Here is a 26772-nt window from a genome sequence, read left to right as displayed (position 1 = left end):
ATTGATGGTTGACAACTTTGTTGGAGTAGGCACTATCTACGAGGGACTTGTTTGATACGCCGCAGTTCACTGTGTAGCCGTGTTCAGTCGGGGCAGTGTTTGAGGGTTCTTGGGCGGTAATAACTGTACCGTTCTCGGCACTCGCTGTTGGCACTGAAGCACCGTTCAGCATCTGATGGCTTTTGGTGATAACGAATGATGTAAATTAATGGTAACTTATGATACAAATGGTACATTAATAATACAAATTTGTGTTGATCAGTAGTGACGTTGTGTCTACAAACGGACGGTTTCCGTTGTTGACGCGAAGTAGGTATGCAAACCGGAGAACTGAAGCCTGCTCCACTGCAGTTTTTATTTGTTCAGATGTGTCTCATTTCTGACGTTCGCAAAAATGCCGTCGACATATCCTGCGGAAAGTGCGAGACAGTGGACATTTTGGAGAATTTTGCTTTCTACATGGCATACACGCGTTGTCAATGAGTGGTCCCAAGGTGGAACCCATTGCCATTCCATCTTTTGCCGTTAGTTCTCCGTCTGGTGCACATAAAGATATGAAGGCATCAGTTCGTTATTGCGGTGATTGCACTGCTTTGATTGGACACAGTGGCGTACACACAGATAACTTAATCGCATCATACAAGTTTTCGTAAATAATGACTTCTCCAACAAAGCCATAGACCATGACATCACCAACTTCATGGAACGACATGAAACACGAAGGACCACTAAAATATTAACCAGCCGATTCAGACTGTACATTTTGACGATCAAACGCCATTTGTTTATACCTAAGCGTGCTTCTGTAAACATGTCGTCGTTCTTGTATGCTATGTGTGTTTCTCTGAGAATGGAATATGTGATTTCGAAACGTCAGGCCAGTTAATAAATGTCAGACATCAGTGAGCTACTTTTTGCCCTTAACGATAACTAGACGGTGGTACTTAACGAAACTTTACCAAATTTTAGCCCGCACAAAAAGCTCATAATTGCTAAGATCTTCAATGACCCTTCCATATATATGTTACGAGCTGCTGTTCTTGTCTATGGATACCCATCATTAGTTAAGTTAACGGGAATGCTGCACATTTGAAGATATTGAAGCAGGCATCAGATATAATTTAATGAGCTCACTCATAAATATTGGCGTATTTTTAAGTGGAAAAGACTGCTCTAGATAACATAGTTTATCTAGGTAGTAAACATGCTCCTTAATATGTTATTGTTTGATTGTGCAGTCATACTGTGCACAACATCGATTAAAATTAAGCTTACCGCCCTTATATCAGGAAATAGCGCTCACAAACGCCAAATATGAGCGGCGCGACAATTGTATTTCTCTTGGAATTGATCGCCGCATGCCCAATGCAATGACAAGATTTGGATGACGTCATTATCGCATTATGGATGCTTGGGTAACATTGAATAGTCTGCACGGATGTCAGCACAACTTTGCGGGCGTGTGCTCAGAAAATAGAAGGAAACGGCAGGCTGTGAAATGCGCCGAATGATCTTCGAGATAGCTATCTCAGTTCAGCACCCCACAAAATGTGGCACACTCCCATTTATGATGAGTTACTACCCGCCCAAATGCAATTTTGGGCATTGATGCAGGAACGCCCCCAAGCTTTACGAAAATTCACATAATGATTGCGAATGAATGACGCATTTACGTGACACTCGAATGAATCACGCACTCACCAACAACGCAGATTAATGACGCTAAAGTTTGAATCCAGATTTGCATTCAGATAATTTGCAAGCTTTAGGAAAAACAGGTACTTATGACGTAATGCAAATGGCACAAACATGCGCGTAATTCGGCCGTGTGAGACCAAAGCGTGGTTCATTGCTGCATTTTTCAGTTGCGAATGCGTCTTTTGGGTTGGACGTTGGCAAATCGTGATCATGCCCGTTTTCTTCGTCTGCAGGCGAAATAAGGTAGGGGGCATCATATGCCGTAGACCTACGCTCATCTTTGATCGGGACTGATGATGACGTCTACACTGAAAGCAGAGGCCGATTTATTCAATCTACTTTCAGACCCAACTCTATCACTTACTAACCTTCAAGTGTAACTTGGGGCCAAAAAAGTATCACACACCACTGGACTAAGGCGGCCAGTAGCCTTCGCCTTTCAAAATAGTCGCATATTCAGACGTAGTTCAACCAGAATTGTCACTCTGTTATCGGTACGGTCATCGATAGTCAAAATGTCGTCAAGGGCCGATGACGTGATTGCGAAACTTCAGTCCGAGCAGTTCAGTGTGCCACTTTTGCTAAGCAAATAACTAAAGTGACTTTAAAATTCGGGGAGGCGATCTTTTTGTGAATACATTGTTTTGCAAGTTAGAAAACAAGTACTTACCTAATATTCCCTCAAATTTGACCCCTTCACCAAAATGATGCCGTCAAATTTGCCGAAAATGGCACTATAGCTATCTAACCAGATTTTTTAACGCTACTTTGACAAACGGACCCCATCCAGAGTAAAGATCAAGTACGATGAACTAGCAGCCGTATGGAAACAACTTCAGACGCAAAAGGGGTTTGAATGTGGATTGCAAGCACACGAATAGTCACTTATTTTGACAACATCCAGCAATTCGTTTTCGGTAGTAAGTGATGGTACAAGTCATCATCTCGCCAGACTACTGCATTTCACGGCCAATAATGCCAATTATATCTTTGCCAGTACGTTCACTTGATAACTCAGGTAATTACTCCATTAGTTAGATGATTTTAAGACCGCTGGTAACGAAACAAAATTCGCTCAGCCAAATGTGCATGCACACAATGAGACTTTGAACCCGCAATTCATTGCATCCACGGGAAGCGGTCAAATCGCGTGACGCGATCTACCGCGTGGCGTTCTGCCAAGACTGGCATGCTACAAAGCCATAATGCCGCTCAGGGCTCGGCTCAGTGCAGCCGGTATTCGCGCGGCAGCTGCTTCGATCCCAGGTAACTCCGTAACGACTGCAGCACCAGCCGCAGAATGGGCGCTGAGCCTCGCGCTCAACACCGGAACGAGGGCGTCAATCTAAGCTCGAGCGTCGTGAGCTCCGGCCGAATGGTGACGGCGGCCGGGGCAACGGCGCCCAGCCCGCGCCGTCCGCGGTCATGACGAAGCTGCTAAAAACCACCAACACCGTTATCAAAGTCTGCACATGCTACCAGTGCTCAGTACGGTATGAGAAGGAAGTTGATTGACCTGGTGGTATTTTGCGTGCGCGGTGACCTCCGTTCGGCCAAGTATGCGCGACGAGCGCGCCCGGCCGGAGAAAGTTGACTTTTCATCTAGGATATCCCACTTTCAGGCGTCATGCAAATAAAACGGAGATACCATCGTGAATGTCTCGTCAAATCGTTAGAAATGCAGACCAAAATCTTGACGGGTCAAATGTGAGGTCACCAAACGTCACGAAAAGTCAAACGTTTGCTCTGATAGATGCAGTTAAAACATACGGTAACACGTCGAAACGGATATTGAGGGCACAAAACTGAAGCGTTGAGACCAGGGTGTCAATTCCGACCATTTATTTTCCCCCATAAGGATCGGGTCAGGCGGGGTGACTGTTCAAAATTGGTATACCGGTAACCTACAAGAGCAGCACTTCGTTGTTTTCTTTCACAATGTGCTTCTCACTCTTATTACGTACGACTGTGGGAACACAGAATCCCAGACATAAAAATAGACTGACCTTGAAGCCAGCTGAGGGCAACTCTGGTCTCATACATAATCCATCCAGGTAAAATGGTTTGAAATTCTATCTGGGCCTAAGTGACCAATACAATGTTTTTTTTTTGTGTGGTCAGAAATAGTGTGTTGTACATCCGCAGGCACTCAAGATCGCATACGTGTTTATACTACATACAGCCACCGCGACGCTTGGTAATGTATGTGTAACAGACTCACAAGCGTGTTGGTACATGAAATTATGCGTCATCAACTGCACAAATACGGTATCGAGGTGGTTACGCGCGTCGCACTCGTTCAACCAGCCTTTTTGCAAGATTTGGACGGAAAAGGCAGGGATTACAGTACATCAGCAGCCGGATTTCCTCACCCGGCGCTTTGGCCTGAGCCTGTGCCGAAATTGCTAATATAGTTCCGGAGCAGCGAAATATCACCCCAGTGCAAATGTTTGTTGGCGTATCTCAAATACCTTGTAGCGGTGTGAAGATTGCATGTGGCTTCGCAATAGTGGGCTGTAAAGGACAGCCACTGGGACGTAGAAAGCGACCAGAAAATACAGCGATTACACCTTTAAACCTCGCCCTCATTCGCTATTTTTCGTTCGAGCGGACTGATTGGGGGTGGGAGGGGGGGAAGGTTGGGGGGGGGGGAGCAATGCGACCACCGACCGTTTTAAACTAAACAAGTACAACCTTGCAGATAGGAACAGGAAATTGTTCTCAACGAAATTTCGCGATTCGTAATAAGTTGCATGCTGCTAGGTCAACAACTGATTCCACCATGCCAGAGCAAAGATCAAATTTTCCCGAAAATCGAACTTTTCGGCTTTACGTTTTGCATGCTTATATATGTGGGGCCATGTTTCGTAGCAACATGACACCTTCCCCAGCGTGCTAATTGCTGAATTCCGAGTTAACTTATGCATAGTTTTGACCTGTTTCGAGCATACGTTTATGATATATGACTCCGCTAATGTGACACACCGCTCGCGCCGGCCATAGATCACCTTGCGGTGTGCTTCTTGAAATACCACCGCTGCTCCGGAAACTAGAAAGGCAAGGAACATGTTTGCGGTGTCAAAACACGCACAATGGATGCCCCAGAGGAGACTGAAAATTTGCACAAAATTGCACGACTGCCAGAGAGATATGCTAAGAAAACCCTGCGGGGGACTGCATCGCCCCCTCCCCCCCCCCCCCAGTGAACACCCCATCCCAACCACTTGTAGGGCTCGTAAGAACGTCACTAAAACTTTGATCATCCAACCATACAATTTGCGCCGTCTCAAAGGACTCCACAAGCTGACAGATTTAGTAGGGTCAGGCTAAGTTCGCGTCGCAATTGTATCGCGAAAGGAGACACCTCAGAGACTGCAGCCACATAAAAATGCCTGGAGGTGTAAGTTACGAACCATATTTCTACAGTACCGTAGCCCAGCTATGTCGTAGCCCTCACCCCGATTCGCCCGTTTTCACGCAGCGGACTGCTAAGAGGGAAGGAGGCAGTGCGCCCCCTGTAGTTTCCAAGCTAAGAAAGCTGCAGCCTCGCGAAAAAAACCGTGAAACTGTCCCAACAGCAATGCAATTGGTGATACGTTCTATGATGTGTTAATGATAGCCCCATTATGATTGGGGTTCGAAAACTGTCAAAAGAATATTTTACTGCAAATCAACTATTTCAGCTTTACATGCCGACACCTACAAATCATGCCACATAGCAGCATGACACTTTCAGAGACGTGTTTTGTGTGCTTTGAGTATATATTTAGGGCTCCGTGTAGGCTCTGTTAGTTTGCCCGTGTCGGCCCGCCGCGCTCGATCGGCGGATGCGTAGGTTGCCGCCCGGTGCGCCGACACGCCGCGGCGCTTACGCCGGCCATGGATCGCCGAGCACCGGTTCGTAAGACTGTCGCTTCTCGGAAACCGGGCGTGCCGGAGACAGCTTTGGCGTGCCATGTGCCATGAAAGCTTCACAGGCTACCTGAAATTTGGACGCGATTACACGACGCCCCGGAGAGATTCGCTCAGAAAATGTTAGGGGGCAAGAGAGGGGGGGGGGGGGGGGGTCGCATCGGTCCCGGATCAGGGCGAAGGTCAAACTCGTTACGCGTAAACGTCATGTGTCTTTTTGGTAAACTGATAACTGGAACTCTGTATTAAAACACTTGTAGAACATCATGTCGCTGCCAGGAGGAAAAATCGTGAAAACTGTTACAATACCGTGCTATTGCGCCTCCTCTCTGAGCAATTTCCCTTCCTGGTTTTCGTGAAGCCAGCTGGCAGGCAACATTCGTCCACCTGCCTTTGGCCGCCTCCTGGCCGCCGCGAAGCAGGCGTCAGGTTCTGTCGGCATGACTTTCGGCCAGCCAGCCCCTCACCGCACGGCGCGGCATTTTCGGCACCCGTTCGCCGGATGTTTGCCTCAGTCGGCGAGGTCACTGCGTTGCAGCCCGGGCTGCCGTGCCCGCGATCAATGCCTGGCACCAATTAGCTGATATAACGCGCGTGTCGCTGTGTGAAGCAGCCCGCCCCGGCAGCTGCCTCCGGCGCTGCGACGCGACACGTACCGGCAGCTGCCGCGGGGGCGTGACAGGGCCGCCGGCGGCGGTCATTCCCGGCCGATCACTCCCGCGGGCGCACTGGGAGGGCGGCGCCGCGCGCCCGCTCGCGGACGCGTGCCGCCGGCGCTGGCCGGAGACTCGCTGATTCCGGACGGGTCACGTGACGAGTGGTCGCCGACGGTGGCGTACGGCGCACGTGGGGACGGCCGGCGAGGTGACCAGTCGCCGTCGCGCTGGCGTGAACCCAGAGGCGATCAATCGGGCTAGGAGCCGGCCTGCCGCCGCTCGACGCGCGCTACCCCCGCAAGGCGGCCCGGCGCGGACACCCGCCGCACGGCCGACAACGCTCGCTCGCTCGCTCAGCGCTGGCGCGCCACCAATTCCAGGAAAAGCTTATTGAGGACGGCGGCAGCAGCCAAGGGGAGGGGGTCACAAATTCAACTGGCTGTCAGTGACAACTGGGGTTCGAAAACATCATCTCATATCTGAATCTAACCCAGAAGAAACACTGGGGATGAATTCATTAAACGTTCTGGTGACTTTAAGGAAACATTAGAAACACTATGCTCTCTAATAAGTTCAAAGGGAAAATAATGCAGATCTAACTAGGATTAGTGAGGCTAATGACAAAATTCTCGCAGATGATCAGGATATCGCAAAATCATTTCATTATTTTTTCCCTGAGATTGGACAAAAGTTAAAGGACAAAATTCCTAAATCACCATTCAACCCACTCCAGCCCATCGCAAATTTAGAAAATGAACTGGATGTACCCCCCACTAGTGAAGAGGGATTAATTCTTGTTAACAATGGATTAAACAACGTCGGAACTGGAGTTGACGATATGGATGCGAAAATATTCAAGTTATCTTATAGGATAATACTCAAAGCAATTCTTAATCTTTTCAACAGCTATTTATTATCGGGGATGTTTCCAGGCATTTTAAACAAACCGTGAATAAGCCCATCTCTGAAAGTGGGGAATCTAAGTTTGAAAATATTCATACACCTATCAGTATTTTGCTGTTTATGTCCAAAATTCTCGAAAAAACTTATATATAATAGACTCGTCCTTCATCTAAACCAAAATCACCTAATACATTACAATCAGCTTGGATTTCAGAACAAAAGAAGCTGCGTGCCAATTCTTCTTTTCCAGGAAACTATCACTAATGATTTTGAAAACGGAGAATATGGGCTAGGTTTGTACTTAGATTTGAACAAGAACATTTAAACTGTTGACATAAACCGCCTACGTAAACTTACTAACTATGGTATTTGACGAAAATCTCATGAAATCCTTTCGTATTATTTGTCTGGCAGAACTCAAGGTGTCAAAATAAGGAATTATTTATCATCATTAAAAAACGCAACGATGGGTGTTCTCAAGGCTCAATTTTTGGGCCAATTCTGTTCATAATGTACACAAATGACTTGCCTAAATTAAGCAATAACATAATTTGCCTCTCTTATGCTCATGATACCGGGATTATTTTCAAAAATAGAAGTGTTGTGAATTTTCGGAACAATGTCAATGTACTTTTGCTCCCAATGACTTCGTGGTTTGGTGCTAATTTTCTCTCTCACTCAACGTATCAAAAACATTTACACAACATTATACTATCCTTTCTTCGCATTAGCAACTAAATGTGCAAATTAACAACTTACCTATTAAAGAAAAGATGAAAACAGGTGTTTTGATGTGCTCATGTATAGATATCTTAAATTACGCGTCACATTAATTTTGTTGCGAGCATATTAAGTATAAATATTGGAATAATAAGCAGGATTACGTACTTCATTGATAAAACGTCACGTCCACTCTATGACATTAAATTCTTCCTTATTTGAATTACACTTGCTGATCTCGAGTGTAAATTATTCTTTTCAACCACAATGGTTAGTTATTTTGTAAAGAGGGGCAAAGTGCGTCTGATCGAAAACGTGTACCCTCCACCACGCTCTGAGCCAATCTTTAAATGGTGGAAAATTTTGAACTTAGCGAATATAGCTAAATCCCATATGTTGATTATGATGCACAAATTTCTAACTTCACCGCCTCATGTATCCTTTGATTCAATGTGTAACATCTTTGAACCAAATAAAATGGATATGAGTCGAGTAAAACATTTAGACGCCCCTTTCTCTAATCGTGATTATAGACCACTTACAACATTTCGCCTTGGTCCTAAGCTGTGGAACGATAGTATGGTTTAATATTTTCCAAGAATAATTGATATTTCTGCATAAAAAACCATCGTTAAGAACATCAGCCGCAGGCGTTTCGTGAAAACATATCGAGGTAACCAACAAATTTGAAGATATTGCAATTATTGCCCACACGTATGTAACTCACTTCGTGATGAACCCCCTTCATGCTCCGTAACCACATTCTGTTAAATTTAGATTTGTGCACTTGTATCCAAATTCATGGCGCGGGCTCCAGGAGTACTCCTAGCAACAAGCTCCGCTTAGCTGGGTGGACTCCCTGGGCATCCAGCGCAGAACCCAGCACGAGGATGACCAGTTAATTGCCCCTCCAGGTTGTGTGACTTAACAACCCCCACTAACACTGTAAATGAGTGTTAATAGGCTTATTGGGTGGCTCTAACGGGCTGTTAGGAGCTGACTTTGGCTATGACTACTTAAAGCCTTCTCATGCATGATTTGTCCTTGCCTATTTCGTAACACAAATCATGCCGGTCCGCACCCCTCTTCGCCTGCTTCCTTATGTTTGTCCCCTTTTCCTAGCTGTGGGTGCCGCGACTTGATGTTATGGTTTCTGGTGTTAACGTACGGTTTATTGCGTCGCTGGGATGGAGGGACTGGTTACCTATTCTTGGGTAACGGCATCGAACTAACGTTTCATGACCACTCATTTGAATCTCAGATCTATTCTTTCTTAAGATTAATAAGCGGAGATGTGAGTTGCAATCAGGTCAAAAGCGCATTTAGTGTTTCACAGATTAGGGTTTTGATGTAGCTGCGGGGTACAATACTTGCGTACAATTCTAAATAGTAAACCCAAAGAGAGAGTGTAGAGCCTTAGCTCTATGCGCATTGTGAAATATTAGAACTGGTACGAAGACGCGTAATGCTGATTCCTTGAGCAATGACTTCGATTTTCTGCACGTAACCAAGTCCGCTGACTTTCTGTCGATTTGTATGATGCGCATCTAAAAAAAAAAACACCAGTCTTCACTTTGTTTTACCTGTGATGAAGGTGCGCAGGTGCGGCGAGCAGAATACAATGCTGTGCATGCGTTTCCCTATGCGCGATGTGCGTGTGTAGTGGGGTCCTGATAACGGCGCCTCTATAGTTATTTCGTAAAGCCAGTTTCGGCGGTGTTTTACTGATTCGCACGGGACTGCGGACGCTGATGTTAATTGAGTGGGATGATCTGTTACGAACGTTCATTGCTAGAACAGCTGGGGAAGGATTAGATGAGATTCGGGAACCAGCTTGTAAACCATGGCAAACGTGGCAAGGTGTTTGCGGCGGACAAAATCCTGCCCAAATAGGGCCTTAATAATGTGATTTAGGGCATGCGTTGTACCTGCACTTACCCCAAAAATATGATTTACCATCAGATCTGTTTTTTTCTGTGATCTGACCAATTCGTCATATCAGAATATAGCGCGATGCCATCAAAAGTCTAACTCAACAATTTTTGCCCAAGGTTTTTAGTGATGCTTCCCAAAGGAAAAGTTAGGCGCTGCCTCTGCTCCGACGAGGTCTCGTCAAAAATCTGTCGTGGCTTACAGGCCCGGTCAGTGGCAATGCGCGAGAAAGCAAAGGCCATGAGGTCCGGCGCGTGGTTAGTCTATTAAGTTCAGAGGGGGCTGTGCCCCCCCCCCCCCACACATACACTTACATCTCGGCCTCAGTACCCTAGCCTCGAAAAGATCGGCCATATCCAGTTATAAACTTGAATGTCGATCAAATATGGGGCAGTTTTTCACAATTTTTCGCCATTTAATATAAATAAACAAACCGTAGTAGATGTCATGTTTTTATTGGTGTGTTGTCAACTTTGTCCGATGTCAACAAGCATACACAAATAAACTGCATAAAACGCAAGTTTAAACCAGCCAAAAATGAGCTTTATTATGTTTTTATCACAAGTGCTGCTGTCAACAGATAGGTGAGTTGAGATGATGTTCAACATATAGGTTACTCTAAGTTAAGTTAAGTTAGTTAAATGCATAGCAAGTGACAATAATAATCTATGGTGCATAAAATCATAGCAAGTGACAACAATAATGGCAAGGTCTTTTTGCGATGAAATTTTTTGCTCCCACCCTAATTCAAAACCGATTCCAGCTCACTGGATTTACCACCGTTGAGGTGCAGAAACATTGCACTAAAGCAACGGCCTGTGCGGTGCTTGGTATGGTTGGCAGGCTATGGAAGCATGATTTTTCGTGTGGTTTTAGTTTGTCCGCATGCGCCATTACTTGTCACACGTACTGATTGTTTCCGTCCCGTTGGTAAGTGCAGTTCTTCCCCTGAAAGAGCCGCGTTCGCACCCGCGTAGCGCATACGGCCATGGATACCATGGATTATAGCAATATTTATATTAAATTATCATCGTTGGGAGCCTAAAGTGGACTTTCCGTAGCTGCCAACATTATTGATCTAAATATTTCCAGGTGTGACTTTTTGAAACATCGGAAATGCTAGACACTCTCACATTCATCAAACTAACGGCAACTAGAATGTTGGCGTTAGCGCGACTTGTCAGTGTATGTGGAGTGTCAGGTGAGCTGATGCTGTTGTCGAAATGGTGCTTTTTGTTTACCACCGTGACGGAACCGACCTCAAAATTTTGATTTGTTCTTTATTTTGACCAAGTTTTTGACGAGTTACACCTTTGAACTCTGACATCTCGTAACCGTCTTCCACTAGGCGCAGTTGTGCAGTTGAGTGCGGCGCCAATGACTGCATGCCAGCGTCGCCCGACGCCTGATGGACGCTTGGGGGTACTGCGCCGAGACGGGTGGGCGGCCGTCGAGCCTGACGAGCCAGATCGACCCGCGACAGCCGGCGCCGGCCGGCCTATCGTCTCCGCCAGCTGCCCGCCCCGACGATGGCCGACCTGCATAGGCGGGACAGTGGACACCGCCCGGATGACGGACACGGCTGCTGCAGACCGGTGTCAGGGCCCCAGCGACAGACTGCGTGGCCTGCCACCGCACACCGCGGGCCGCCCCGTCCCCGAGCGCGGCTCTGACCCCCGGCTTCGGGGGCACTAGACTCACCCACTGTGCGCGCCGCGTAAAACGTGCGCCGAGTACAGAGCGGTGTTGTCATGAGTTGAAAGTTCCTATGTTTAGTTACGACTCTCAATGTACCAACACTGGTTAAACGACGTCCTAGTGCAACAACGATTGCACTGATGACACTCAATATTTCGAGCTGTGCACTTCCTCAGCAGTATGCTGACTGACAGTTTCTAAATAAGATTCACTACATTCACCATCGACCAGAACTATCCTAGCTAGTAAGGATAAACAAAGCGCGAAATGTTGAGCGCCGTTAATATAATCGTTCGTTAACATTTCGACGTCTTTCAACCTGCAACCCGGTTTTTTGAAGGTTCAAGGTTCAAGTATCAACAGAAAAGCTTCCAGCTCATAATGCCAAAAAATGCGAGCTGAATGGAGGCCTTTCTTCAAGTACGGTAGGGTTTACAGAGTGGATGGGGTTAACATTTGCCAGAAAAAAATGACACATTTGCAAGCAGGCATCATTAAATAAATCTGCATGCAAAGAAGCACTCCCTGGGAATCCCTGCTTGCCAGCCGCACTCCCCGCTTGACAGTCGTGCTCTCTGTTTGACAGCCGCACTCTCTGCTTGACAGCCGCACTCCCTGCTTGACAGCCGTGCGCCCTGCTTGGCAGCCGTACGTCCTGCTTGACAGCCGCACTTCCTGCTTGACGGCCGTGCGCCCTGCTTGACAGCCGTACTCCCTGCTTGACAACCGTGCTCCCTGCTTGACAGCCCTACTCCCTGCCTGGCAGCCGTACGCCCTGCTTGACGGCCGCAGTCGCCTGGTGGCTCCCAATCGATATGTTTCAGCAGTTCAGTCATGCGAACGATATTCGCCTCGACGTTCAGTGCTCTTTCGCTGAAAATTGCCGACCTCCAGTGCATCAGTAAGACGCTTTGTGCTGTGCGCCACCAGTGAAATGATATCAGACGTCCTTGTCACTAGGCAGACGATACCTCGCATAAACGAATGGAGCCTGTCGGTCTTCGGGAAAATATATGATAGGGATTATCAAGACACTAGATTGCGATGCTTTCATAACGCTAGAAAACCAGCATTAAAGGGAATATTTCACATTTCAACATATTAAAGCATCAGATTTAGTGTAACAGGCTCGCTTATAACTATTGAAATACTAAGTGGAGAAGATTGCTCTAGACAACAGTATTTTCCATTTAGGAAATATGCTCCTTAATGCGTCATTGTTTGATCACGGTATGGTACCCTGCACAACATTGATTGATAGCCAGTTGACGGCCATTATGTCTGGAAACCGTGCTCACAAACAATAGATATGAAGGCGTCGACAACTATGTTCTTTACTGTCCTTGATCGCTGCATGGTTTATGGAATGGCAGGATATGAGTAAGGTTATCATGACGTCATGAATACCAAAGTGGCTTTGAAATACTCTCCACATTTTCGCGGACACTTAACTCAGAAACTATAGGGACTTAGATCTTGAGAAAAGCATTGTTGTGAACAGCACCGAAAAGTCGTCAAGGTGGCTATTTCAGTTCAAAACCACTAGAACTACAGAACACTCCCTTCAAAAGGGCATGTTCCACGCACAACGTTCGCACTCCACTCCTTTAACACCCCTTTAAAGGGAGTGCACCACATTTATATGGTGGTTTAGACTGAAATAGTCATCTTGAAGACTTGTCGATGCCGTTCACAATCCTGCCCTTCTTAAGACTTAATCCTCCCTAGTTTCCTAGTTATGCACCTGCGACAAATTGGTAAAGGTATATCGGGGACAGTATTTCACAGTGACCTTGGCATTCATGATGTCGTAATATCGTCATTCAAATTCTGCCATTCCATACGCCACGCGGCGATCAAGGCCAATTATAACATATTTGTCGAGGCGTCAATGTGCGCGATTTCCAGGTGTGACGGCATTTAATTCGCTATCTATCAATATTATGCAGAGTACGATGACGTTATCAGACCATGACGTATTGGGGAGCATATTTACTCAACGGAGAATTGCGCTGTCTAGAGCGGTTCTTTCCATTTAAAAAGTATACCGATAGTTATACGATCATATCAGATGCTTGCTTCGGTATCTTCAAATGTGAAACATTCCCCTTTAAGCGATGCACAACCTTATGGATATACCGTTTGGTGTTGGAGGGTGTCTTAGACAAAAAGTTTCAGTCTTGTACTTTTGATTGTTTCAGAATCATTTGCTTCTCACCTATATGTAGCTTTTTGTGCTGATTTCGCCTGGAGCCAAAGTAACTGTACTGTAACGCCAAAGCTGGTGCCGACGTATCGGGAAATGTTTCCAAACACCGTCAGCGTCCGATTGCGCGCGGGCGGTCTTGGCTGATAAATGCCTCAAATTATGCTGGGCTAATATTGTTCTACGCATTCTGATTCAGATCCAAGTGGGTAGCAACGTTGGTTAAAGGGAATGTTCCAGATTTGTGTGGCGTTTTAAACTGAAATAGCCATCTTGAGGACATCCTGATGCTATTCACGGACATGCCCTTTTAAGACCCAAAACGCTCTGGTTCCTGAGTTATACGCCTGCAAAGTAAGAAAAGGCTTATTTACAGCCAACTTCAAAATCGCCTTCTGATTAATGACGCCGTAGAAACGTCATTAGATCCTCGTGATATCACAGGCTGTTTTTTGTTTATGGTCAAAACAGCATGGCCGCTGATACATTCACAAAGGCGATGATGCTGTCATGTGGTGTAGTCCGCGGAAGATGGTTCGAACCGGGGGATCGAAATGCGTGTGATCACTGGTGGTGTGTGCCAGTGGCTTGTATTGGTATTGATGTGATGGGGAGTGTGCGTGCGAGTTTTGTTCTTCCGAGAAAGAACATTGTTTGGGTATTCTTCAGTCTACTGACTCCCAATAAAATGCGATGTATTGATGCCTGCCATATTTATGCCTACTGATATTGATGCCTGCCTCTACCTTTATGTTTGTGTTTGAACATGACAAAGGAGTGCTGGCAAACTGAGAGAAACGCTAGCACTTTTATTGCAGGGGTGTACAAAGGCAAGTATTGGTACTGGTGCTTCATTATGATTTGGCCAACATTGTAAACCTATTGAGATATTGCAGCATGTAATTAATCCATTGCATGTCATTATACCAGCAATTCATTTTGGCCGTAGGGCATGGTGTGTGCAGCTCATTAATGGACATGCTCAGAATAGGTTCACACTATGTGGCTTTGCCAAATTGTCTTTCCCTGAAGAATTCTGAAAATATAGCGTTATTATTACTGATGTACATTGTACTGCCTTCGTAACCATTGTGTGCAGGCGAGCATTGCTCCTGAGTAATCAATGTTATAGTCACTGCAACTTGCGTGGGATGCTGGGTGCTGAGAAAGATGGAAAAGTATTGCTGTTGGTGTCTTGAACATCACTTAATAATATGTTTATCATGAGGCTGGTGTGCACTGCCAGCCTCATCACTTCCTTGCATTTTGCCCATCCATCCATAACTGCATGTACTTGCCATGTCTTCAGCAATGTGCAAGGTCAGCATATTTGCAGTGTCATTTCACCACATATAAAATTTTCCTGCTATTTCTAATAAAGCAGCCTGATGGCTGCAGCATGTTGCATGGCCATGAAAGTGAAATATGTGTTTGCATCTTTCTTACCTGCGTTTTCTGGATTCCCAAAGGAGGCTGAGCAAGTGATGTCATTTATTGGCTGTCCGCTTTGCTGAAAGTGTATATTGTATCATGTGTTTTTGGTCAGTGATATGCCAGATGGGAAGTCAATACAAGAGTGCGTGCTTGACGGATATGTTCGTGCTGAAATTTATTATGAGAGCGGCGTGGATTGCAGTCGAAAAAAAAACGTATTGTTGTTCATCATGTCATGCCACAGAACAGCACCGAGATAGTGCCAAAATGAAGCTATTGACCAGTGTCACTACACAATGTACCACATTGTTTGAGCACTCTTTGTCAAGCCTACAATATAGCAGCTTATAAGTTATGAACGACTTGTAAAAAAAATTATTTAACAGTGCCAACGGGCTGTCTACGACAAGAATGTTGTTGTGCCACAATGGTTATATCAGGGTTAACTATGAATTGCATGAACAATCCTTAGCAAAAAAAGTCATTGTAACCCAACCTTACCATCTTCACCATAGCAATACCATTGCTTTGACAATCAATGCATGGCAACGTTACAAATTTATCAATTTTTGCAGGACACCAAATTTCCAGTTACAAACAATAAAACAAAGTTACAAATATATTTATATTTGGACGACACCCCACTCCCAGTTACAAACAATAAGGACAGCAACTACTGTACACAACACATTATATCAATGTCAGGGATACGGCACGGCGCGCAACGATGGGTCGACAATAAAGTATTGACAAAATCATGAACAGCAAAGCAGCAACAGCAGCAGCACCGCATATCGTGCCTTGATAATAATCTACCATAAGAGCTGGCGATCGCTACCTTGCGTATGTCAAACAGTCCACGAAAGCTTTTCTTACGGCCAGCATCAATACAAAAAAATCCACAAATAACCCACCCACCAATCCGCCCTCCCCCCCCCCCCCCCCCGACACAGCCCCCGCGACGAGAATAGTCGGTTAGCGTTAGCCTTCGTGTGTTTCGAGATATTCTTTAAGTCTGGCTGCCAGACGCTGCCAGGTTTTGCTGTCATCACAAGTCCATTTCATGACGCCATCAAACAATGACGTAATGAGGCCCATTTTTATAAACTTTGAAATTTTGTTACTTAACGTCGTTTTTGAACTTTGAAGGCTTACCAATAGTTACAGGGAAGCATTTCCCACGATATCTGATGCCTAACTCAACATCCTCAAATGTGGAAAATTCCCTTTAAGGGCTAATGCTATATATACATATAAATATATATATATATATATATATATATATACATATGTAGATTTATTTATCTATATATATATAAACGTGTATATATATATATATATATATATATATATATATATATATATATATATATATATATATATATGTATATATAGCATTGGCCCTTAAAGGGAATTTTCCACATTTGAGGATGTTGAGTTAGGCATCAGATATCGTGGGAAATGCTTCCCTGTAACTATTGGTAAGCCTTCAAAGTTCAAAAACGACGTTAAGTAGCAAAATTTCAAAGTTTATAAAAATGGGCCTCATTACGTCATTGTTTGATGGCGTCATGAAATGGACTTGTGATGACAGCAAAACCTGGCAGCGTCTGGCAGCCAGACTTAAGAATACTTCGAAACACACGAAGGCTAACACTAACCGGCTATTCTCGTCGCGGGGGCTGTGTCGGGGGGGGGGGGGAGGGCGGATTGGTGGGTGGGTTATTTGTGGATTTTTTTGCATTGATGCTGGCCGTAAGAAAAGCTTTCGTGGACTGTTTGACATACGTAAGGTAGCGATCGCCAGCTTTTATGGTAGATTATTATCATGGATTAATTACATGCTACAATATCTCAATAAGTTCACAATGTTGGCCAAATCATAATGAAGCACCAGTACCAATACTTGCCTTTGTACACCCCTGCAATAAAAGTGCTAGCGTTTCTCTCAGTTTGCCAGCATTCCTTTGTCATGTTCAAACACAAACATAAAGGTAGAGGCCGGCATCAATATCAGTAGGCATAAATATGGCAGGCATCAATATATCGCATTTTATTGGGAGTCAGTAGACTGAAGAATACCCAAACAATGTTCTTTCTCAGAAGAACAAAACTCGCACGCACACTCCCCATCACATCAATACCAATACAGGCCACTGGCACACACCACCAGTGATAACACGCATTTCGATCCCCCGGTTCGAACCATCGTTATCGTATATACATCGCATATATATATATATATATATATATATATATATATATATATATATATATATATATATAGTTTTTCATCAGCGCTGAAGTCGCCAGTGACATTTTAAAATCTCACAGTTGAATCTCACCGTTTCGGAGAAAAAAAATCTTCGGCAATATCTTGTTGTGTGGTTGCAAGACTACATTCGGTGGCGATTTTTTCGGCTCGATTGCAATATAACTTGGCAAAGTGAAGCGTTCAAGTGATCAGAAAACTGTCCACAGTTTTTATATATCATTCCTAAAAGCGTCATCCTACAAAAAACAAGGTTTAGGGCATTATGAGCTTTTGCAAGGACACGAAAAAAATATTCGTACGCTATGTTGACCTGTTTCTAGTTTGGGTGTGGTAAGACGTTGATTGGTCTCAGATTCCAATACGGTGGTTATCCGCTTGCTAGGACATGGTTCATGCGCAGACGAATCATGCGAACGTACCGCACGAAGAATGGGCCGCGGCGGTGCGCCGCAGCCGGCTGCGGCGCCCCCCCCCCCCCCTATGGATTGTCGGGGCCGGGATAATTGGGACAGGAGGGGATGGGAAGGTAAGTGCGTACTGCGAGAGTGGTGTCTCTTGTTCACGTGGGCGACTCAGAAGTCAGACAAAGGCCTAGTGATGGGCATTGGGCTGGTGCCTGTGCGGCTGGAGCGCGTGGGTGTGTTGATAGTGCTTTGCGACAATGAAACGCTCAAAAAAGCTCAGTTTTGCGGATCCATTTGTGAAGCACAAAACGAAAGCATGCCGAGGTTGAAGCACCGCATCAAAATAACTGGTAAAATCGTTTCTTCTTGCGGGCCCGTGGATAGCAAGCATGGCACGGGGGTGAAGTGCATTTATATGATATTTTGAACTAAAATAGCGATGTTGAAGATCATTCCATGCAATTTTTAGCCCTGCCATTCTTAAGACCTAGGACCCGCTTAATTTCCAACCTGCGGGCCCGCAAAGATGCGCAGGCGGCTATTTTGTACAATCCATTTCAGGGTTAACCGGGGATATATAACGTCATAATAACGTCATTCAGATCCTGCCATTCCATAGGCGGACTTGAGCGGGTCAATAATTTTAACAGGCAAAAATATATGTTTTGCTACCCTTTAGGTTTTAAAATCATCCAAAAAACATATTGTACTGCCAAACAAAAACCAATCATGAAAAGATCATATATTTACTATTTGCAGCAGGAGCGCGAGTGCCAGAGAACCCATGACAAACAAAACACATCAGAAAATCAGTTTGCACACACTGAACAGCCTTAAGCAAACATCTCACTAGAAATGCAAGAATGCCGGCCGAAACCTTAGTAAAACTCCGGCCTGATTTCATTGAGCAACAGTTGGGTAGTCAAAGTGAATACAGCTACACACTGCACTTAGGTGTTATTGTAATGGTGTGGTGTACCCAACCTTTCCTAGTTAATACCAACCAGATCTCAAATATCACGATCAAAGTCTATGCTGAATACGATACAAGGGAACTGTGAACCTTTCCTTGCCCCAGCTTTAATGACCTGTCAATACAGGCCGCGGAACCTGGTGTATCAAGTGCGAACAGTTGTCGAAACTGAAAAAAGTGGTGGCATAGAGTTCGTCCACCCATATCTGAAAAATATGCAATTGACGGCTACGACCACAGGGCATTTAATATAATACGTTCTACCATCACTGCAATTATTATAATATTTCGACATGTCCTGCATTACAGCTTCCGTTTTGTCCGATTTGTGAATTTTTTCTGACATTTGTATCTGAACGCAGCTCCCTGTGGAAAAATTCACCCCACAATAATACGTCAATGGGTGATTCGATTAAGACCGAAAGTTGAAGTCATCAGGTAATGTAAGAGGTGGAATCAACTCCTGGAATTCTTTTTACCACTTTAGTTGTTGATATATATGTTTTCTTCAGCATACAGCGGTACGTCACGTTGTTTGTTATGATGCTAAATGCCTTAATAATGTCTTTGGATGGGGAAACACTCATGGACAAAACATTATTGATATCCCTGCTTTCAGTTATGTCATGCAAAAATAAAAATGTGGATGATTTCAGAGCCACCAAGTGGTTTTTGTTTCGTGTTGTTGCATGATGGACAGCTTGCAGACTAGCTTGCAGATTACACTTTAACTTGTTTTTTACTTTGTGAGTGTTGAGCCATCAGTCGATACATAAAAGTTAAGAAGAAATGGACTGTAGCCGTTCAGGTGAAGGTGGAAGAGTCAAATCTTTGGTACATTTATTTCTAGTGCAATGATGATTAAAACACAACACAAATGTGGGGTGGAAGGTTTTTGAATTATTTTGACATGATTTTTTGTACTGTTTCCTTTCATTCTACATGCATTACAAATGTTCAAATGCCACAATCAATATTTTCAACCAGTTCCTTGTGCAATGACGATTCCAAGCGCGGCAGACAGGTGGTTGTATTGAATGCGTCACCACGATGTAAGAAACTGTACGAATCTTTATAATGAAATGATATCAAAACCTTTCATGATACGTGTGTGTTGTGGTTGGAGTTGTCGCACCAGACATATTGATTGCGGCATTTGAACATTTGCAATGCATGTTGAACCATATTTCCACGGCATTTTGAACATTCTCTCATTTGCATGTAAAATAGTATAGTTCCCACGCCCTGATTCGACAATAATAGTTCTTGTGATATTGTCTGTTACGTGGATCTTGACTGAGGTCTGAGCCCCTTTTTGCTCCTTCAGAGCCTGTCAAAATATGCCAGATCTTGATTCTGAGCCAAGCAAGAGCCACGTTGTCAGGTACATTTGCAAGGAACATTATGCATATAGATGGGACAGTATTGACAGCCTTATTCCTCGTAGAATAAACGGGGGAATAGAGAGATAAGTGTGATACTTCGGTTACATGCCTTCATCGAAACGATTTTCATTAGCAAATTCAAAATTGCCTGCCGATGCTTCTCAATTTTTCTGTTTTTTTTTAAACAGCGAACAACAATTTTTTACAGGGATTTTACAGTGGTTTCCAGTATTTAGGTTTACGTATTTACTGCGGTTTACAGTTTTCAACTAAACAGGCACCGCACATCACTTGTGTCACTTTTACAGGCCAATGATTACAATAAAACAGGCATCACGCGTCAGGCATCATACATGAAAACGATGTTAAACTGGCACGCATCACACATCAAGGCACTAATCACATCCTTATAATCGACCATGATGAGCCCTGTTCGTTAATGTCTGTTCATCGACTTCTTGTAAGAATGGTTCACATATTTTCCTGCCTGGATGGCCCTGTGCTCTGTGGATGACTTCGAGCTTTTAAAGGGGTAAAGGGTCCGTACCTGTTTGGATCTCAACCTGCGTGTGTTTTGTCAAAGAAGTGGAACCTGTGGAGTCTGCATGTAACCGCGTTTTTTGCGAATCCTAGTTCTTAGCTGTTTAATGTATCATAGAAATGAATAGAAGTGGCTCCTTGTTTAATCCTCTAAATGTCGGAGACCTGTGAAAACTGCCGCTCCTTTTTTCAAAAAAGAAATAAAAATCGGGTGGGATCAGTAGACAATTTCGAATCTACTCCTGATATTCTCTTCGATAAAGGCACGCAGCCGAAATATCACATCTACCTCTCTATTCTCCTGTTTTGCCTGCGAGGAACAAGGTTATCATGGTTGTTTCATCAATGGAAAATGACGCGCGTTGGCTGGGGCTTAAACGTAATGAAACGCACATTTACTGAACTATAGTTAACAAACAGGCGAAGCAATCTGAAAGTTCTGAATACATGGATTTTTGGGTTCAGGGCTCACGGCAAGCGTCATCTGTGGTGTTGCCCTGACCCCTACTATCCGATCGTAAAGTTCCACATCGATGGAATAATTTGATAAAAAGTTCAATACGTCTCAATGCTCGGCACGGCTTGTCCTGCTCCCTGACGTCACTTGACCTTTAGCGGGGACGTTGCCACCGGCCGCAGACCATCTCAGTCAAGGACAAAAACCGAGCGCTTAAGCGACTCCAGTCCACGCCGCCACGGGTGGGTGGATCGGGAGGCAGGCGCTGTAACCAACTGAGCTACGGAACGGACGATGTGTACATGGTGTCTCCCCAACGTTGTCACGAGTGATAGGTGACGGGTGTCACCTACCTCTCTGCGGCGCAACCTTCACCCCGCAGGGGGGGGGGGGGGGTGACATGTTTGTCTGTATTTTCCCGGCATTGGACCCGGCACAGGACCAGCTTCCATTGGAGCAAATATTCGATAGGAATACAATTTGCTATCTATTTATTTTTTCAAAACAAACATATATGCCGGTGGTCCCTGGCAGCTGAATGCTCCACCCTATATACTATCGTTTCATTGAATGATTCCTCCACGCCTCATATAACATGTGCGTTTCAGTTCACCATTGGCCAGTGAGGTGAGATGTGAACATGTTATGCATATGAAAGGACATCTTATGCATGTGAGAAGATTATTTCCGGAAGGCTCAAAAGTCAATCCTGGATTTTCATCAGCTAATCATTGGTCCTCCATTGAAGGATGAACCTGACCACCTTCACCTTTTCCAAGGCCTTATTGGACCTCGGATCAGCCGCCAAAAGCAATGGCAACAATGATACTACAGCGCACCTGTTTACAGCTTCTGTCGATGGTCCAAACCCCTCGCTGAAGAGCAGCTCAACGACATTTTCAAAATGACTTCCAAAATATGTGACGGATTGCCGCCTAAGTTTATATAGCTGTAGACAATTGAAGAACCATGGCCATGGATGAAAGGAAATTCTATTCTTGAGAAATATTTCATGCTGATACAAAGAATGCTTGGAAGCAGCCACACAGCATTGAGATGTTTTCTTTGTGAACCTATCCATTCAGCTTAAAATTATAACCAGTGTTGTTGCCCATGGCTAAGGTCTGGTGCCGTGATGAAGACCGAATAAAAATTGTAGCTGGAAAATTGGTTCGCAGGATGGCTTCTTGATATTTTGTATATGTCATGATTTCAATGCTTCGGGGTTCCATTCTCCTTCCCACCCAAGCGCGTCGTATTTAGTGGGCCGCCCGAGCGCGTGTTAAATACTCTTGCATTTTCCAGTTTGTTACGGCCTGTTAAGCCTTCTCATACAGACACCCACGCGTGCGCACACACACACGCACACGCCCGCACCCACAGCACGCACTCATGCATGACCACATGCCAATGCACAAGGCGCACCCCAAACGCACAACCATGCACAAGTGTTAACGAATTAGAATAAACACGAGGACAACCTAAGCTAATAAAAACCTGGTGGAACAATGCTCGTCGGCAGCTAAATGTGGGACAGTGCAGAGGGTGCCCGTTACTCTGGCAGACGTCACGATGCGATGGAAATGTTTGTGTCCGTTTTACACGGTCGGGGTGTTTTGGGCAGTGATCCTCTTTCCTTTCCTTGACGATATTTAGTATTTATAACGCACCAGGCTGGCAGCCGTCTGCAGTGCGAATTTCTCTTAACATCGCACCCACATTATGCGTGCGTGAATAACAGCTGCTAACAGGACTGAAAAACAGCCTCTTGGACGGCTAGCTAGAAGTGCGCACGGTGTCCACGGGTGTCCAGGACTGGCGCATCGACCGCGGTGTACATCTTATGTAAGAGACCACACCACCACTGACAGACCAGAAGATAATCAATTTCAACGTGTGATGGTGTGAAACCGTACATGAAACAAAAACCAATTAAGAGCTTAGCGTTCTCCAGCCGATTTCCCACCCTTCGGTTGCCATGACAACGAACTTCACGAGGCCTCCCGGCCGTCAGGTCACTAACTCTCTCGAGACGGCCGTGGCGACATGTGTCCGCAAGCATGGCTGCTCGTCACTCACCTATGACGGTCAGGTGGACGGGGTAGGAGGCGGGCGGCGAGGTGCTGATCTGGCAGGCGTACATGCCGGCATCGCGGTGCTGCACGAACTTGACCTGCAGGGTCCAGTCGTGCGAGCGCGGCGAGTGGCGCGCTCGGAAGCGCTCGTCGCTCGTGTACGTGCTCTCGCCCACGGTGAGCAGGTGCACGTCCCGCAGGCGCACCCACGAGAGGGTGCGGTTGCCGATGGGCGCAGACGCGGCAGCTGAGGTAGGCACTGCGGCCGAGAAGCGCCGTCCACGTTCCGGGTGGCGTCGCGCTGGAACCAGGGCCGGCCGGCGTGCGGTGCCACCGGCGGGTCACGTCCAAACGGACCGGGTCTACCGGCAGGCACAGACAGACACCAGGTCAGCGGTGGCGGCAGGTCAGCTGTCAGCAGGTCAGCTATCAGCAGGTCGGTGGCGGGACCTCGATCGCTCCGAGCGCGTGTGCGGACATACGTTGACGTCCGACGGCGCTCAGGGAGAGACCCTCTTTCGGGGAAGCAAGGTCGGCCGCCGTCGAATGTCACAGGACAGCAGCGGAGGATAGACAACCGTAGTCGAGCTCGTGAGAGGAGGAGTGGAGCTGCAAGACGTTGATGCCCGGCGGCCAGGGTGAGTCGATATATGGGCGGCGGTGTGCGACACTGACTCACATCTCGATGCGAGTTCTGATATTTGACATACGAGTTCTGAAATACGCGGGCAATACGATAGCTGGGAACAATTGTCTGCTTCTGTTCTACCAAAGAATTTGGGGACCGCCATGGCAACGAACGATGATACATAACGATACGATGATACGATACACAATGATACGATGAACAACGATAAGATGATAAATTAAGTCGCCAGAATCGATGACGGCGAATTTTGTCAGGAGTCGGGTGGAGCGGATCTTATTTGTGACTCGCTTGTCTCCATGTAACGCAATTGTTTTAAGAAACGTGCACTGTAATCGCATTGCAATAGTACCGCTGTATGCACATGCAGTAGTCCTTGCAGCTGCAATGAACAGCTTGCTCAATTGTTGTAATACCAATGTTTCGAAAGAACCTGGGGTTCCTGCCAACCGCACTCGCTAGGTCACCACCTTCTCCGCACTCGTTCTTAATATTCCATCACGTGGAGCGCTTAAGTAGCTTCATTGCTTCCGGACACGCAACATTGCAGGCGAACGCATGCATGCAATGTCAGAAAAGCCTGAAATGAAGAGCCGAGTGCGACGCTTCCCAAAGTGCAATTGCGCCTCGTTTCTTTCAAATAAGCTTATAGATGTCTCTTCATCTATCATCTAAATAATTTCAACGTAAGTTCTAGCTACTATGCGTTTCTAAGGCAGCTGGCGAGCTGCGATGTGCAAAAGTAAATCCGCCGCCCACGCCACGTTACATGGCTGGCTGTTCCCGCCCCGCTGTGGTGTATTGCACCTGGTATGTGAAGGCCACAGTTCGCTGACACATGAGACCAGTCTTGTCTATTTACGCAGGTGAGATATAGCACCTACTTCTCTCGCGCCTCACAAGCTGGCGAAATTGCGCGTGCCGGGCGAAGTGCTGCTGTCACCGTAACTACTGCTGCCGGCCCGTCTTATAATGCCCACAGTTCATCAGGTTACGGTTGATAATGTCCACAGTTCATAATGTCCACGGCTTACCATATCCACGGTCCTTAATGTCCACAGTTCAGAATGTTCACAGCTTACAATGTCCACAGTTCTTAATAATGTCCACCGCTTATAATGTCCACGACATATTTCCACCTGCGTCCGCTAGGACACTGCCTCGCTGTTATGTTTGAGAATACGGCGCCTGGAACCGCCAAGCCGACGAAACCAGTGCAGGGTCAAGCAGGGGGCAGGAGCGTGAAGCGACCTGTGAAACATATTATTTTCACAGTTCGTGGTGCTGAGTCGGATGCATAACACGATGGTATAGCCAATGAGTCACAGCAATTATATGTTCTGGAAAGCCTATTTTACGGCGCGTTCCAACCGCTGAGGTTGGCTGGATGAGCGCCAAGCTATCTATAGACATTTTTCTCCGGTTATTTTGACGTCCTCAATAATAAATTTGCTACGTGACTGTCCCAGTATAGCCAGGAACACGGTGACCAGTTTTATGCAGGGTCGAGTTTATTCCTGCTGGGTTGGTTTTCGGCTATCATATGCAAAGTCGATTTCATTTCAATCGGTGTGTTTAGGCCTATTATTCAGAGGCGGCCTCGTTCCAGTCGGGTTTATACAGAATCGGACTTCGGGAAGCCGCGAAAGATTCACTTTGCAACAATAGTGCTGGACTGTATCAATTTAGAGGAAATGACTTTGGCGGACGCCTATCTCCCATGCGTACGAAATTTCTTACCCTGGCGGGTGCAGGCAGAACTAGCTTGCGCGCATTACGAACTGTGGGAATTTTGAACCGTGGACGTTATGACCTGTGGACATTTTGAGCTGTATACATTGTGAGCTGTGGACATCAAGACCTGTGGACTTAATGAAGAACCCCTATTACTGCATTGGACATGATGACCTGTGGACATCGTGAAATCCCCATTCTGCCGCAATAAGAGCTGGGCCGGTACAGCACGACACGGGTGGGCCGGGCGCTGACGCCGCCGACCGTCGGTCACTGGACGACAGCTGGTGCCGCGCGCCGGGCGCTGACGCCGCCGACCGTCGGTCACTGGACGGCAGCTGGTGCCGCGCGCCGGGCGCTGACGCCGCCGTCCGTCGGTCACTGGACAACAGCTGGTGCCGCGCGCCGGGCGCTGACGCCGCCGACCGTCGGTCACTGGACAACAGCTGGTGCCGCGCGCCGGGCGCTGACGCCGCCGTCCGTCGGTCACTGGACAACAGCTGGTGCCGCGCGCCGGGCGCTGACGCCGCCGTCCGTCGGTCACTGGACGACAGCCGGTGCCACGCACCGGGCGCTGACGCCGCCGTCCGTCGGTCACTGGACACAGCTGGTGCCGCGCGCCGGGCGCTGACGCCGGCGAGCGTCGGCGAGCGGACGACAGGCAGCTGGTGCCGCGCACCGGGCGGAGCGACGGCCGCCAGCGCGTCGAGGAGAGGCTGGCGTGCGCCGTCATTTGTCCGCGTCACCTGACGCTAATGTCAACTGGCAGTCGGCTGCTAACTCGTCCGGTCCGCATCTGCCTCCAAACAGCGAGCCGACGGCTAGCAAAAAGACGAGACGCTCACGGCCGTCACGGGCGCGGCGTTCTTGTCCGCCCGCCGCCGTCGCCGCCGCAACAGCGAGGGGCGGAGCTGGGTCGCAGGCGGTGCCGCCACTCTCGGCTGCTTGGGGCTTACGTCTGAGTCGTCCTGCAAATGCATGTTCATCCATGGTGGAGGCGTACCAAATGTGAAATTGGCCCGACATTTGTGCCACAAACATGACTGTACCACGTACATGGTTGTCAAAGGTCTGCCCAGTTTTCGCGTCACGTCGTGCGGGACCATCAACAGCGCTAAACAAAT

The 26772-nt window shown here is 46.6% G+C and overlaps 1 pseudogene; it reads right to left on the bottom strand.

Annotated features, from left to right (window-relative positions):
• The window catches only part of LOC119102461 (zwei Ig domain protein zig-8-like), an 85061-nt pseudogene that overhangs the window by 56147 nt on the left and 2142 nt on the right, over nucleotides 1-26772 (bottom strand).

Source organism: Pollicipes pollicipes, unplaced genomic scaffold (genome assembly GCF_011947565.3).
Source record: "Pollicipes pollicipes isolate AB1234 unplaced genomic scaffold, Ppol_2.1 Scaffold_5724;HRSCAF=6776_pilon_pilon_pilon, whole genome shotgun sequence".
Lineage (NCBI taxonomy): Eukaryota > Metazoa > Arthropoda > Thecostraca > Pollicipedomorpha > Pollicipedidae > Pollicipes > Pollicipes pollicipes.
The sequence above is the reverse complement of the archived record's forward strand: the minus strand, read 5'-3'. Positions and strand labels throughout refer to the sequence as shown.